The sequence below is a fragment of the Sus scrofa genome, chromosome 8 (genome assembly GCF_000003025.6).
Source record: "Sus scrofa isolate TJ Tabasco breed Duroc chromosome 8, Sscrofa11.1, whole genome shotgun sequence".
NCBI lineage: Eukaryota > Metazoa > Chordata > Mammalia > Artiodactyla > Suidae > Sus > Sus scrofa.
In genome coordinates, this window is record NC_010450.4 from 134,472,098 (window position 1) to 134,487,900 (window position 15,803).

General features: G+C 39.9%; 1 long non-coding RNA gene across 1 annotated transcript; it reads right to left on the reverse strand.

The window, feature by feature from the left end:
• Positions 275 to 14,849, reverse strand: LOC106508464. The gene is made up of 4 exons (XR_002346881.1): positions 13,334 to 14,849; positions 11,308 to 11,415; positions 2,829 to 3,040; positions 275 to 883 (listed from the first exon to the last, which is right to left on the reverse strand). It is a non-coding gene; the product is annotated as an uncharacterized LOC106508464 (long non-coding RNA).

Genomic DNA, 15,803 nt, shown 5'->3' on the forward strand with positions numbered 1-15,803 from the left:
TGGTGTTGTCACTGCAGTGGCTCAGGTTTAGTCCCTGACCCAAGAAGTTCCACATGCAGCACGGCCAATAAAAAAAAAAAAAAAAATGACATAGATGGGATTAACCCAGTGTAAAATAATATCATTGACGTTTTCCCCAAAATAAACAGACTGCTGTCTAACATGAGCAACAAAGCACGAAGAAATTGTCTTAACAAAGTATCTACAAAAGTTGTATGAAGAAAAATTCAGATGATGAAAGAAGACAAAATGGAAAGCTTCTTCTCAGGTTTTAATGGTTAAATGAGATGTAATTCCAATTAAAACACCCTCAGGATTGACTTGGAGAAGGATAATCTGATTCTACATGTCATGTGGAAAAAGAAACAATTTGAAGTTATTATTGGTTAATTGGTTATACTTAAAATGCTGCTGGAAGTAAAGGCAAAAAGGAAAATAACCACACGTTTTTTCTCTTAATAACTTTGATTTTAAGGCATAACATAGATACAGTGGACAACACTAGGTGTTATAATTACAAGCAATTTGGCAAGTGCACATACCAACATAACACAACATCCCTGTCAAGACAGAGAAAACAACCATCACCTTGAAAAATCTTCCTCAGCCTCCTTCCAGTTCGACTCCTCACTGCTGCTCTGATTGCTTTCAACACGGATTTGCTTGTTCCTGAGCTTCGTATAAATGGAATCGTGCCGTAAGTACTCTTTTACAGACTTTACTTTGGATTCTTTCTTTCAGTCTAATGTTTTGGAGATTAACCCACAGGGTTGTGTTTATCAGCAGTTTGTTCCTTTATACTGCCGAGTGGTATTCCATTGCATGAATATTCCATACTTTCACGATCATTCGTTTTGGTGTCTGAGTGGAAGCTCTTGCAGTCCTTAAAGAGAATTGGAAAATGATCCTCATACTAACAGATATTTAACATATGGACGAAATACTATGAGCAATATCTTTAGTGATAACAAATGCAAAAACAATCTTCCATTGACTTTTTCTTATATCGACTCTTAGTAGCTGTCTACTCTTTAACTTCATATTGATCAGCACACGTTCAGTTATCTGAGCCTTCAGTCAAATTTTAGAATATAGGGGAGTTTAGATCAACGTCAACCCAAAGAATCTGCTAGTGGTTGCATTTCGACCTTCAGGCTACATGTGAGGCCCAGCAGGCGGAGCTGGGGTTCGAATCTACATCATAGGTAGAGATACAATAGACTTGACTAAATTCAATGTAATAATCTAGTTACATTTGACTGATTAGTCTTATTGATCTACATGGCACTAGCTTGCCTGCATTTTCATACAGCTTCAATTATGCTTTTTTTTTTTTTTGTCTTCTGTCTTTTGAGGGCCGCACCCACAGCACATGAAAGTTCCCAGGCTAGGGGTCTAATCAGAGCTATTGCTGCTGGCCTATGCCAACAGCCACAGCAACGTCAGATCCAAGCTGCATCTGAGACCTACACCACAGCTTGCGGCAACGCCGGATCCTTAACCCACTGGCGAGGCCAGGGATTGAACCTGCAACCTCATGGTTCCTAGTTGGATTCGTTTCTGCTGCACCATGATGGGATCTCCCAATTATGCTTTTTTTTTTTAGAATATACTGCCGGGCACCCAGCAAATCTTGATTATGGATGAAACCCCATACACCTAACTCCAAATTGAGTTGCAGCTTCATCCAATCACTAATGGTAGACTACAGAGCTCTTCTTTTAGTGAGAATTATTCTCCATCTAATCTTCTATAACCTTAACTCTATCCTGTGTAGTGTATTATGTACACTACAGTACCCTCTTTAGTCCTTAGCACTACCTTGTTCTTATGGCTGAGTCTGTGGCATATGGAAGTTCCAGCACCAGGGATTGAATCCAAGTTTCACCTGTGACCTACACCACAGCAGTGGAAATGCCAGATCCTTTAACCCGTGGATCCAGGCCAGGGATTAAACCTGCACCTCCACAGCAATGTGAGTGGAAGCTCTTGCAGCACAGCACCAGATCCTTAACCAGCTGCACCACAAAAGAACTCCCTAATGCATATTAATTTTTTAATGCTTATTGCTTCATATATATATAACAAATATATGATTCTTTCAGGTGTAAAGCTGAAAGCATAGTCTCATGTTCATAATTATAATTTTTGATACGACGCCGTTCTTACAGAAAAGGATTAAAGAGATATGAAGCCTTTCTCTCTGACCTGTGGTTGTCACCTTCATCCACCTCTATGTCCACATCCTTAAGTTGTGGAAAGTCCCATCTCAGTTTCCTTACAGTAGTCTTCCTGCTGATTTTTCTACATCTCTGCCAGTTTTTCGAAAAATTGAATCAAGACTTTTGAAAATCAGAATAGGAATTCCCTGCTTGCTTAGTGGTTAAGGATTCAGCGTTGTCACTGCTGTGGCACAGGTTCTGTCCCTGGCCTGGGAACTTCCATTTGCTGCAAGCACTGCCAAAAAAAAGAAGCGTAATAATACTCTTTATCACTGAAAGAACTGAAGACTTAGATAAAGTCATCTGCACTCTTTAGCATCTAATACTTAAGGGGTGCCCCACACATAAAGGCATTTTGATACCAAGAGAAAGAGAAGGAAATAATTAAGCCATTATTTGGCATGTTTAAACCAAACTGTCACTCTTTTCTGATGACTTGCAAGCTCACAGAAAAGAGTATTTATGACCTTACACCCAAGCTTCAATCAATGCTCATTAATTCAAAAATATTTATGGCCACTCACTATCTATTAGGCAAGCCATGGTGTGAGAGCTCATGTTTGGAAATCAGACAGCCCTGGATTTAAGTTCTGCTTTGTCTCTTACCTGCTGTATGACTTTCGGCAACTTTTTACTCATGATAAGCCTCGGTTTCCTTTCTGTAAAGTGGTAAATATTTGATTTATTTGTTCATCTGTTTGTCTGTCTGTTTGCCAGTACTTGACAAGATTTAGGTGTCAACAACAATATACTGGCTCCATCAGTACACTGGCTCCTTGAACAAATGGCATCACTTCTTTAGGATTCTCTTTCCTCTTCTGTAAAATGGAGGAATGGGGATAGATTAAATGATTTCTAGATGGTTCTCAAATTGTATAGCTACATTACCTGGGAGCTTAGTACAAACAGCAATAAATTACTAAAATAGGTAAAAATGAATGAATTAGGATTTCTGAAGGTAAGGACCTAAGAATCTGTTTATAGAACATGAAAATTTATATTGCATGTATTATACACTATAGGTATATATAAGGTATATTTGGGTGTATATACATATGTTTTCTATTCTTCCCAGGGGAATGACTTTGTTTTTTAAGAAAATTTGATACTGTCTCAAAGAACAGTTCCAAGTACAGTGTACTGTTTACAGGGATTTTTTTAATCTGAACAGTTCCAAGTACAGTATACTGTTTACAGGGATTTTTTTAATCTGAACCATTTAAGTCCCTGACATAATACCTTAACACATTTTTTAAACACTTTGGATGGAAAAGATACAGTGTGAGATATCATGTTGGTAAGTAAGGCATTTCGTTAGTTTGTGGATTATGGTCCTGATAGAAGCACTGGGGGCATAGAAGGCAAATCCACATTCAGAAAATTTGTTTTAGTGAGGACCACACCCTGCCTCCTCGTGAAGGAAGTGACCCACTATAATCAACCTGCCTTGCATGGTCCCCTCAGGTGCAGTAGCGTATGGCTCACTATTGCTCTGGCTGTTGGGACATCAGCCTTTGGAAGAACAGAGGAGCCAGATCTGCCTCGGTGAGAGCCCATGCGTAATTTCCAACACCACCCTCAACAGCTACTGTGTTAATGGACCCTCTTAGAAAGCCCTGGATGACTCGTGAAGAGGTTGACTGACCTCTTCAGACCACGGTCATCATCTTGTCACCCTGATTATTGAGCCCTGAGAGTATCCTGACTTTTAATTTATCTCATTTCTACTTTGTTGCAGTGCAGTCGTCTTCCTGCTTTTCGTATCATATTTAAGAAATCTTGAGGAGATGGGCTTAAGATGGTGGAATAGAAGGACTGGAGCTCAACTTCTCTCCTAAAAACAACAAAATTCACAGCTAAAGACTGAGCAATCTTCCACCAAATGGACCGGAAACCTTAAAATATATCCTACTCCAGAAGCCAAAGAGGAGGCCACATCAAGAGGTGGGAGGGGCGATTACATGATATAAACAACTCCCTACCTCCCGGCTGGGAAGCCCCACAGACTGGAAACTAACTGGTTCACAGAGACTCACCTACAGGAGCGAGAGTTCTGAGCCCACATCAAACTCCCATGTATGGGGATCTGGTGCTGGGGGAAAGAGTGGAGCATCTGGCATTGAGGGCCAGTGGGGCTTGTGCGCAGGAGCTCCACGGCACTGGGGGAAATAGAGACCCCATTCTTTTTTTTTTTCTTTTTTGTTTTGGCTTTTTGCCTTTTCTAGGGCCGCTTCTGAGGCATATGGAGATTCCCAGGCTGGGGTCTAATTGGAGCCATAGCCACTGGCCTATGCCAGAGCCACAGCAATGCGGGATCCGAGCCACGTCTGCAAACTACACCACAGCTCATGGCAATGCTGGATCCTTAACCCACTGAGCAAGGCCAGGGATCGAATCTGCAACCTCATGGTTCCTAGTTAGATTCATTAACCACTGCACCACTACGGGAACTCCAGAGACCCCATTCTTAAAAGGCACACACAGACTTTCACGTGCACTGGGTCCCACGGCAAAGCAATGTCTCCATAGGAATCTGGGTCAAACCTGACTGCACTTCTTGGAGGACATCCTGGGAAAACAGGGGTGAATGTGGCTTGTTGGGAGGGAGGGACATTGGAAGCAAAGCTCTTGGGAATATTCAGTAGCTGTCTTCCTCTGGAGGGGGCCATTTTGGGAAAATCTGGCTCCACCCATCAGTCAGTGATAAGAAGCCCCATGGCAAACAACAATCAGGTGGGATCAGTAAACAGGCTGCCCAAAGACCCCTCAGGCACACAGCCACCTCTAATCCCATTGAGAGACAAAGCCCCACCCAACAGAGGAATTAGAATCAGCTCCACCTACCAGTGGGCAGGCATCAGCTCCTCTTATCAGGAAGCCTACAGCAAGCCCCCATACCAACTTCACCACAAGGGGGGCAGACACCAGAAGCAAGAGAGGCTACAACTCTATTATCTATAAAAAGGTCGCCACACAAAAACCTATAAAAATGAAAAGACAGAGAACTATAACTCAGATGAGGGAGAAAGGAAAAACCCCAGAAAATCAGCTATGCAATGAGAAGATTCTCAGCCTCCAGGAAAAAGACTTCAGACTGTTGATGCTGAAGATGATGCAAGACATTGGAGATAAACTGGAGACAAAGATGGATAACTTACAGGAAACACTGACCAAAGAGATACAAGATATCAAACTTAAACAAGAAGAGATGCAAAATACAATAACTGAAATAAAAAATTCACTAGAAGCAGCTAACAGCAGAATACAGGAGGCAGAAGAATGAATAACCATTCCTCCGCCTTGGTAGTGGAAATTACAAATGCGGAACAGAAAAGAGAAAAAAGATTGAAAACAAATGAAGAGAGTCTCAGAGAACTCTGGGACAACGTGAAACGCACCAACATCCATATTATAGGGGTGCCAGAAGGAGAAGAGAGAGAGAAGGGGACAGAAAAAATATTCCAAGAGATAATAGCTGAAAACTCCCCTAACATGGGAAAGGAACCACTCACTCAAATCCAGGAAGCACAACGAGTACCATATACAATAAACCTAAGGAGGAATACACCGAGACACATAGTAATCAAACTAACCAAAATTAAAGACAAAGAGAAAATCTTGAAAGCAGCTAGGGAAAAGAAAAAAATAACATACAAGGGAACCCCAATAAAGTTATCAGCAGATTTTTCAGCAGAAACTCTGTAGGCCAGAAGGGAGTGGCATAATATACTTAATGTGATGAAAGGAAAAAACCTCCAACCAAGATGACTTTACCCAGCAAGGCTCTCATTCAGATTTGAAGGAGAAATCAAAACCTTCACAGATAAGCAAAAGTTGAGAGAATTCAGCAATACTAAACCAGCCTTACAACAAATACTAAAGGAACTTCTCTAGGCAGAAAAGAAAAGACAGCAACAGGAAACAAAAATTCCACAAATGACAAGGCTCACCAGTTAAGGTGTATATACAGTAAAGATATGAAATCATCCATGCACAATTATACCATCAAAATCAGAAATCATGAGAAGAGGTGGGTCCAAATGCAGGACACTGGAGATGAACTTGCAGTTAAGAGAACAACAACTTAAAACAATCTCATATACATATAGACTCTTATATCAAAACTTCAGAATAACTGCAAACCAAAAATCTACAATTGATACACAAACAAAAAAAAATCAATTCAAATACAACATTAAAGATAGTCATCAAACCAGAAGAGGCGAGAACAAGAGAAGAAGGGAAGAAAAAAGAGCAACAAAAACAAATCCAAAGCAATTAATAAAATGGCAATGAGAACATAGATATCAATAATTACCTTAAATGTTAATGGACTAAACACCCCAACCAAAAGACACAGACTGGCTGAATGGATACAAAAACAAGATCCATATATATGCTGTCTTCAAGAGACCCACTTCACTTCTAGAGACACATACAAATCAAAAGTGAGAGGATGGAAGAAAATATTTCATGCAAACGGGGATCAAAAGAAAGCTGGAGTAGCAATACTCATAACAGACAAAATAGACTTTAAGAATATTTTAAGGGACAAAGAAGGTCATTACATTATGATCAAAGGATCAATCCAAGAAGAAGATAGAACAATTTTAAATATCTACGCACCCAACATAGGTTCACCACAATATATAAGGCAACTGCTAACAACCTTAAAAGGACAAATCAACAGTAACACAATCATAGTGGGGGACATGAACACCCCACTTGCAGCCAAGGACAGATCATCCAGACAGAAAATCCATAAGGAAACACAGCCCTGAATGAAGCATTAAACCAGATGGATTAGTAGATATTTATAGGACATTTCATCCAAAAGTAACAGAATACACATTATTCTCAAGTGCACATGGAACATTCTCTAAGATTGATTATATCCTGGGCTATAAATCCAACCTCAGTAACTTTAAGAAAACTGAAATCACATCAAGCATCTTTTCCAACCACAATGCCATACGACTGGAAATCAACAACAAGAAAAAAACTGCAAAAAACACAAACACATGGAGACTCAACAATATGCTACTAAACAACCAATGGATCACTGAAGAAATCAAAGAGGAAATTAGAAAATACCTAGAAGCAAATGACAATGAAGATATGACACTCCAAAACCTATGGAATGCACCAAAAGCCATTCTAAGAGGAAAGCTTATAGCAATACAAGCCCACCTCAGGAAACAAAAAAAAGCTCAAATAAACAAGCTAACTTTACATCTAAAGCAGCTCGAGAGAGAAGAACAGACAAGACCTAAAGTTAGCAGAAGGAAAGAAATTATAAAGATCAGAGCAGAAAGCAATGAAGTAGAAACAAAGAAAACCATAGAAAAGATCAATGAAACGAAAAGCTGGTTCTTCTTTGATAAACCCTTAGCCAGACTTTTCAAGAAAAAAAGAGAGAGGACTCAAATCAATAAAATTAGAAATGACAAAGGAGAAGTAACAACAGACATCACAGAAATACAAAGGATCATAAGAGACTATTATAGGCAACTATATGCCAAGGAAATGGAAAACCTAGAAGAAATGAACAAATTCTTAGAAAACTACAATCTTCCAAGACTAAACCAAGATGAAATAGAAAAGATGAATGGACCAGTCACAAGAACTAATATTGAAACTGTGATTAAAAAACTTCCAACAAACAAAAGTCCAGGACCAGATGGCTTCACAGGTGCATTTTATCAAACATTTAGAGAAGAGCTGACACCTCTCCTTCTGAAACTATTCCAAAAAATTGCAGAGGAAGGGATACTCCCAAACTCATTCTATGAGGCCACCATCACCCTGATACCAAAACCAAACAAAGATACCACAAAAAAAGAAAACTACAGGCCAATTTCACTGATGAACATCAATGCAAAAATCCTCAACAAAATCCTAGCAAACTGAATCCAACAATACATTAAAAGGATTGTACATCATGATCAAGTGGGATTTATCCCAGGGATGGTAGGGTTCTTCCATATCCACAAATCAATCAGTGTGATACACCACATTCACAAACTGAAGAATAAAAACCATATGATCCTCTCAATAGACGTGGAAAAAGCCTTTAACAAAATGCAACACCCATTTCTGATAAAAACCCTTCAGAAAGTGGGCATAATGGGAACTTACCTCAACATGATAAAGGCCATATATGACAAACCCAAAGCTAACACCATTCTCAATGGTGAAAAGCTGAAATAATTCCCGCTGAGGTCAGGAACAAGAAAAGGATGTCCACTCGCCACTACTCTTCAACATAGTTTTGGAAGTCCTAGCCACAGCAATCAGAGAAGAAAAAGAAATAAAAGGAATCCAAATTGGAAAGGAAAAAGTAAAACTATTGCTATTTGCAGAAGACATGATACTAGACCTAGAGAATCCTAAAGACTCTACCAAAAAACTGTTAGAGCTCATCCATGAATTTGGCAAAGTTGCAGGATATAAAATTAATACACAGAAATCGATGGCATTTCTATACACTAACAATGAAAGAGCAGAAAGAGAAATTAGGGAAGCAATCCCATTTACCATCACATCCAAAAGAATAAAATACCTAGGAGTAAACCTACCTAAAGAGACAAAAGACTTGTATTCTGAAAACTATAAGACACTGATGAAAGAAATCAAAGATGACACAAATAGATGGAAAGATATACCATGCTCATGGATTGGAAGAGTTAATAGTATCAAAATGAATATATTACCTAAGGCAATCTACAGATTCAATGCAATCCCTATCAAATTATCAATTCCTATCAAGTTTTTCACAGAACTTGAACAAAATATTTTAAAGTTTGTTTGGAAGCACAAAAGACCCAGAATAGCCAAAGACATCCTGAAAAAGAAAAATGAAGCTGGAGGAATCTGGCTCCCGAAATTTAGACTATACTTCAAAGCAACAATCATCAAAACCACATGGTACTGGCACAAAGACAGAAATATAGATCAATGGAACAGGATAGAAAGTCCAGAATTAAACCCACGCACCTACAGCCAACTCATCTATGACAAAGGAGGCAAGGATATACAATGGAGAAAGGACAGCTTGTTCAATAAATAGTGCCGGGAAAACTGGACAGCCACATGGAAAAGAATGAAATGAGAACACTCCCTAACACCATACACAAAAATAAACTCAAAATGGATTAAAGACCTAGATATGAGACCAGACACTATAAAACTCTTAGAGGAAAACACAGGCCAAACCCTCTCTGACATAAACGACAGCAACATCTTCTCAGATCCACCTCTTAGAGTATTGACAATAAAAAGAAAAATAAACAAATGGGACCTAATCAAACTTCAAAGTTTCTGCACAGCAAAGGAAACCCTCAACAAAACGAAAAGACAACCCACAGAATGGGAGAAAATCTTTGCAAGTGAATCAACGGACAAGGGATTAATCTCCAAAATTTATAAACACCTTCTGCAGCTCCATACCAAAAAAACAAACAACCCCATCCAAAAATGGGTAGAAGATCTAAACAGTCCTCCAAAGAAGACATACAAATGGCCAAAAGACACATGAAAAGATGTTCAACATCACTCATTAGTAGAGACATGCAAATCAAAACCACTATGAGGTACCACCTTACACCAGCCAGAATGGCCATCATCCAAAAGTCTACAAACAATAAGTGCTGGAGAGGGTGTACAGAAAAAGGAACCCTATGACACTGTTGGTGGGATTGTAAACTGGTGCAACCACTGTGGAAAGCAGTATGGAGATTCCTCAGAAAACTAAACATAGAACTCCCATTTGATCCAGCAATCCCACTCCTGGGCATCTATCCAGAGAAAAACCATGACTCGCAAAGACACATGTACTCCGATGTTCACTGCAGCACTCTTTGCAATAGCCAAGCCATGGAAACAACCTAAATGTCCATCGACAGAGGAGTGGATCCAGAAGATGTGGTACCTATACACAATGGAATATTACTCAGCCATTAAAAAGAACGAAATACCAGCATTCTTAGCAACATGGATGGACCTAGAAACTATCATGCTAAGTGAAGTCAGCCATACAATGAGATACCAACCTCCAATGCTTTCACTGACATGCGGAATCTGAAAAAAGGACAGACTGAACTTCTTTGCAGAACAGATGCTGACTCACAGACATTAAAAAACTTATGGTCTCTGGAGGAGACAGTTTGGGGGGTGGGGGGATGTGCTTGGGCTGTGGGATGGAAATCCTGTGAAATCAGATTGTTATGATCATTATACAACTACAGATGTGATACATTCATTTACGTAATCAAAAAAAAAAAAAAGAAATCTTTGCCAACTCTCATGTCTCTAAAATTTCCTCTTAGGTTTTTTTCTAAAATTTTTACATTTAGGTCTATGCTGCATTTTGAGGGGCTTTTTTGGTTTTTTGTTTTCGTCTTTTTAGGGCCACACCTGCAGCATATGGAGGTTCCTAGGCTAGGGGTTGAATCAGAGCTGTAGCTGCCAGCCTACACCACAGCACAGCAAGAGGGTTCGAACCTGCATTCAGAGGAATACTAGTTGGGTTCATTACTACTGAGCCATGATAGGAACTCCCTGAGTTAAGCTTTTTTTGAACCACACCCATGCAATATGGGAGTTTCTAGGCTAGGGATGGAATCAGAGCCACAGCTGCAGAAATGACAGATCCTTAGCCCACCCCCCTGGGCCAGAGATCGAACCTGTACCTCAGATGCAACCCAAGCTGCCAGAGACAAGGCCAGATCCTTAACCCACTGTGCCACAGCAGAGACTCCCTTGAGTTAAATTTTATATAGTGTGAGGTAAGGGTCAAGATTTTCTTTGGTAATTTTTCATACAGTTAATGCATTTGACTTTTAACATAAAAAGACAGCTTGAAAGTGTCCTGGGTGGAAATTAAGGTTTACTATTTGAGTCTTTGGGCTCATGTTTTTAGGTGGTAGAGAGAAGCTGGCTTTCCAGAACTGGTCATCACCATAGTGTCAGTGATTCATGCCGATGTCCAGTTTCTACAGAACCAACCTCCAGATCATAAAGATAAAGATTCCAAGGAAGTACTAGCACCCACACTAACACTTTCAGCCACAGATCGAGGACTTACTTTTCCTTTCCCACTCGGCTCCTTTATGTTGCTCGGCTATCTGAGGAGGCCACTTGCCCCCATAAAAATATACCGATATCAAACGTATGCTCTTCTTCACCGACAATGCTACAAAGACAGAAGCCATGAGTCACAGACAGAAGGAGAAAGGTGAGCACATTGCTGTTCTTTCCCAGTTATCTGGGCTTCCTCTCTGCTCTCATTTTTTTCTTTTTAGGGCCGCATCCTCGGCACACGGAGGTTCCCAGGCTAGGGGTCCAATTGGAGCTACAGCTGCCAGCCTACACCACAGCCACAGCAATGTAGATTCCAAGTCTCATCTTCAGCCGACCGAATGGTTCCTAGTTGGATTCGTTTCTGCTGTGCCACGGTGGGAACTCCTTTGTTCTTACTTTTAATGTCTGCCTCTGAAAGTGGCCAAAATAATTCTACAAAGTCATGTCAAATATTCTATGCCACATTTCAGTTTTCTAATTTCAACGTTTATCAGTATTTCTAGGAGTTTCTGTCATGGCTCAGTGGTAACGAACCTGACTAGTATCCATAAGGATGTGGGTTCAATCCCTGATCTCACTCAGTGGGTTAAGGATCTGGCATTGCCATGAGCTTGGTGTAGGCTGGCAGCTAGAGCTCTGATTCGACCCCTAGCCAGGAACTTCCATATGCTGTGGGTGCAGCCCTAAAAATACAAAATATATGTATATATTCCTACATGGCTGTAACTAATTTTAGAAAATACAGTGTTCAAAAAAATTCCATCTATAAATCCAGTATATCTGTGGGGGTAAATAATTACATTATTAAAGTAGGTTTCACTTAAAAGTAATACCCAGAGGAGTTATATTACACTGAATGTCCATGAATCATTTTAAATACGATTTAATGTCTATTTACTCACATATACATAATTTTTCAAGAATGTAGGCTGCACTCCCAGGCTGGGTGGGTTCATACCTACACATGTGCCCACACACATTTCAGTTGTGAAATTTCTAAGGGAAAAAATACATGCCAGACCAGTGGATTTATTTTATTTAACTACTGGTGCTGCTTTTACAGGACAGATGAGAATATTAATTTTTGAAGGCATATTAAGCAGGAGAAAGACCAAAGCATTTGAAATAGATGCATTCAAAGGTACACAATTTCCCTATCAGAATAATCTGGTATTTGCTCTGGGAGCACACTTTTGACGGTTGACCCCAGACATAAACTTATTTATGCATTCTAAACATTCTTACAAACATTCTCGGTAAATATTCATACTGCATGACATAAAATATTTTCCATTTTGATTGAGCTTTTCACATGTTTGCCTCTCTGTCAGCCTTTGTGGCAGAAGGTGGTACAAGCAGCAAGTTCCATGGAATTGATCACTCCATGGCGGTGTTCCTGAGTGAATTGATAAGATGTTGAGTAGAAAATTCCCCGTTTGAATGACATTATCATTCCAGAGAACAGATATATTTCAGAGGGTGTTTTTAGTCCACAGGGAGACTTTGGAGGAAAAAGTCTACACGGCCTGCACATACAATGACTTCGTTTTCTCAAAGTGTGGAAACAAGTGACACAACCTCTCCTGCTGCTCCAAAAAAGATGTAAGTTACTTTCTCTGCTATTCACACCGACCATGGTCACTCAAAGAGAAGATGACACAGAGCAAATGAAGAAAAACAAAAATCCCCTAGTGTGGAAAGATACAGCCCGTGATCCAACAGGGAATGGTATTTGTTTTATTTCCAGTCATTTGGAATAATCTAACATTTCTTACTTCTGGCTCTACCACTCAGGAGCTCATCCAGAACTCTCTGAAATGAAAACCACTGTCATACTTTCCACTGTGGCAGAGTCTCCACACAAGCACATTGTTTTGCATTTAAATATATATTGCTTTTAAATTTTAAATGGTGTTATGAGTGAGAACCCTTGGCAGCAAAGAAATTAGATTGGGAAGTCAAGTGAGAAAACAAGAGCAGGCAAATATATTAAAATGGGGCTTTTCATTTGTTGTGTCTCCAATACCCACCTGGAATCCAGAATGAATCCACAGACGCCTGATACCCAGTTTGATGTTTTCTTGAACGTTAACATCTTCCAGGATGGTGCACTAGCGATGCTTCCGAAATATACTATTTAGGAACAAAGGGAAACAAATATTGATTCATCACAGGAAAGCCTGAAAACCTCTCCATCTAGAAAAATATCCCAGAGTTAGACTCAGAGAAGGAAAATGAAGGAAGCGCAGACCATATATTCTCAATAGTAGTAAGTTCTTTCTCATAAAACTAAGAAGTAGAGAACCCTTTGTCTCTATTTAGAAAAACAGAAGATCAATTCATCTTGTCAGTATAGAGATATGTGTCTGCATCGCTGACTATGTAAAGCCAAGTGCTACGCTACGCTAGATGATGTACACACTTTGGAAAGTGGAAAGCAAACTCTGTGTATCTTTTTGGTTTACGTGTGTGCATGTGTGTCAATGCACTGTGCTTGGAAAATGATATCCAGACCAAAAAGGATCAAAGAAAAGTAAGCAAAGTAATAGACAGACTAAGAATATAACAGATGGGGAAAATGTGAGGGAAGTGAATATATTTTGCCAAAGAAATGATACTGAGCGGGTCAGGAAGTGAAAACATTACATAAATACTTATATACTGAGCACAAACACAGGGTCACATCAGGCCCTCCAAGACTCATAGCTCCCGCTGAAGTCAGAAGCCTGCACAGAGAGCCGTGCAGGCATTAAAGACACAACTCAGCCTGAAACAGCTTAAAGGTGAGAGAGAAGTGTTTATGTTGGATGGAAATGGCCAAACAACTGAACTTAAGAGGAGGAAAACTCACTTTTGAAGTAAAAGAGAACCTTTTTCGCCATGAGGAAAAACAGACGCTCAAACAGCCTGTCGGGTGAGGTCATCACAGTAAACAGTAGGCATGCTTAATTTAAGATTAATTAGGTCGGTAGAAATTCTATGTTGATTCAGTCAGGGACTAAATGCAAACATCCAAGGATCTTTTTCCATCAAACCACCTCCTATGTAATAATAGTATCCATTATTCTACTATAATCATCTTGAAACATCTCTCCCTCTGCTCACTCTGGATATCCTTTTTTTTTTTTTTCTCACTTAGGTTATATTTCCATAATCATGGACTTGAAAAAGACTAGAAATAAAATAAATTTAAGATGTATTTGTCAAATGGATCTCACAACACTAATGGCTGCGTTGGTTCTTTCAAGCCAAGAATTCAATCTAATGTGAGAGGACATCCTTTGACTTAGAAGATTTCCCTTCTGAAAACCAGAAGTTTAGTGAGGAGATTGACGGTCCGTCTGTGTTATTGTTATTGGCTCCAGACCTGCAGGGGGGGAAATAATTTCAGATCAACCTAAGCTCTAAAAGCTCGTTTTTGTTTGAGTATCTGGAAAGTAGTCAACAATCCTCTCCATTTCACATTTCCTGTGGTTTATGCGATAAGAAAATTCCCTGCAGGTCTTAGCAGACCTGCTAGCGAAAGATCCACAGAGGGTTTGCCCCCGATCAGAGGCGAAACATACTGCTGAATTCATTGACATTTTCATCTTACGCACTTAGCATGCAATATCCTCTCCAAAGAGATATAATCTATCGCTTTTACAATGTGTAACGGTAGGCAGGGTATTTTTTTTTTTCTAATGTAAAAAATAACTGTGCCAAGAATGACTTATTTGAATTTAACACACAAGCTGCAGCTGGTCACTAAAACCCATTTGTGGCTTGTCAAAGAAATGTGTGGAATCACAGAATCATTTTCCCTGTTGTAGCTGCCCATCCGTGTGTGCAGAAATTGAACATTTCTGATTGGATTTATGAACGACTTCTCCAAGAAACTCCTTTTTGCACTCAAAATACCAAAAAGACAGATTTGAAAACCATAACACTCGCACTTGGGCATCACTTCTCACGCTTCACACTGCTTCGGCAAGTTCCAAACTGCTTCTACAGCCACAGGAGCTTTCTTTAAAAAATGAGGCAATTGGTGTGTAGCAAACAATTTCCTCGAGATTGGCTGGTCAGTCTGGTAGGGACCTAGGAAGATTAAGACACCGGCGTTTTCTCTTTCTCCTGAAACACAGCGAGCACAATGTTTACAGACTTGGAATTTCCGTTTCAAGACTCACGTGCCTACCCACCCGCCAGTCACCACCACCCCAGCCTAGACCTAATGGCCATTAACTCAGCGACACCAGTCTTCAAGTCCAATGGGGCCTCTTATCTACTCTCCTCCACTGCCACACTTACTTCCCATCTCTTCTTTTTCTTCTTCTTTTTTTGTCTCTTCTTTTTCTTCTTCTTTTTTTGTCTCTTCTTTTTCTTCTTTTTTTGTCTTTTTAGGGCTGTACCCAAGGCATATGGAAGTTCCCAGGCTAGGGGTCAAATTGGAGCTACAGCTGCCAGCCTGCGCCACAGCCACAGCAATACAAGATCTAAGCCGCATCTGCAACCTACACC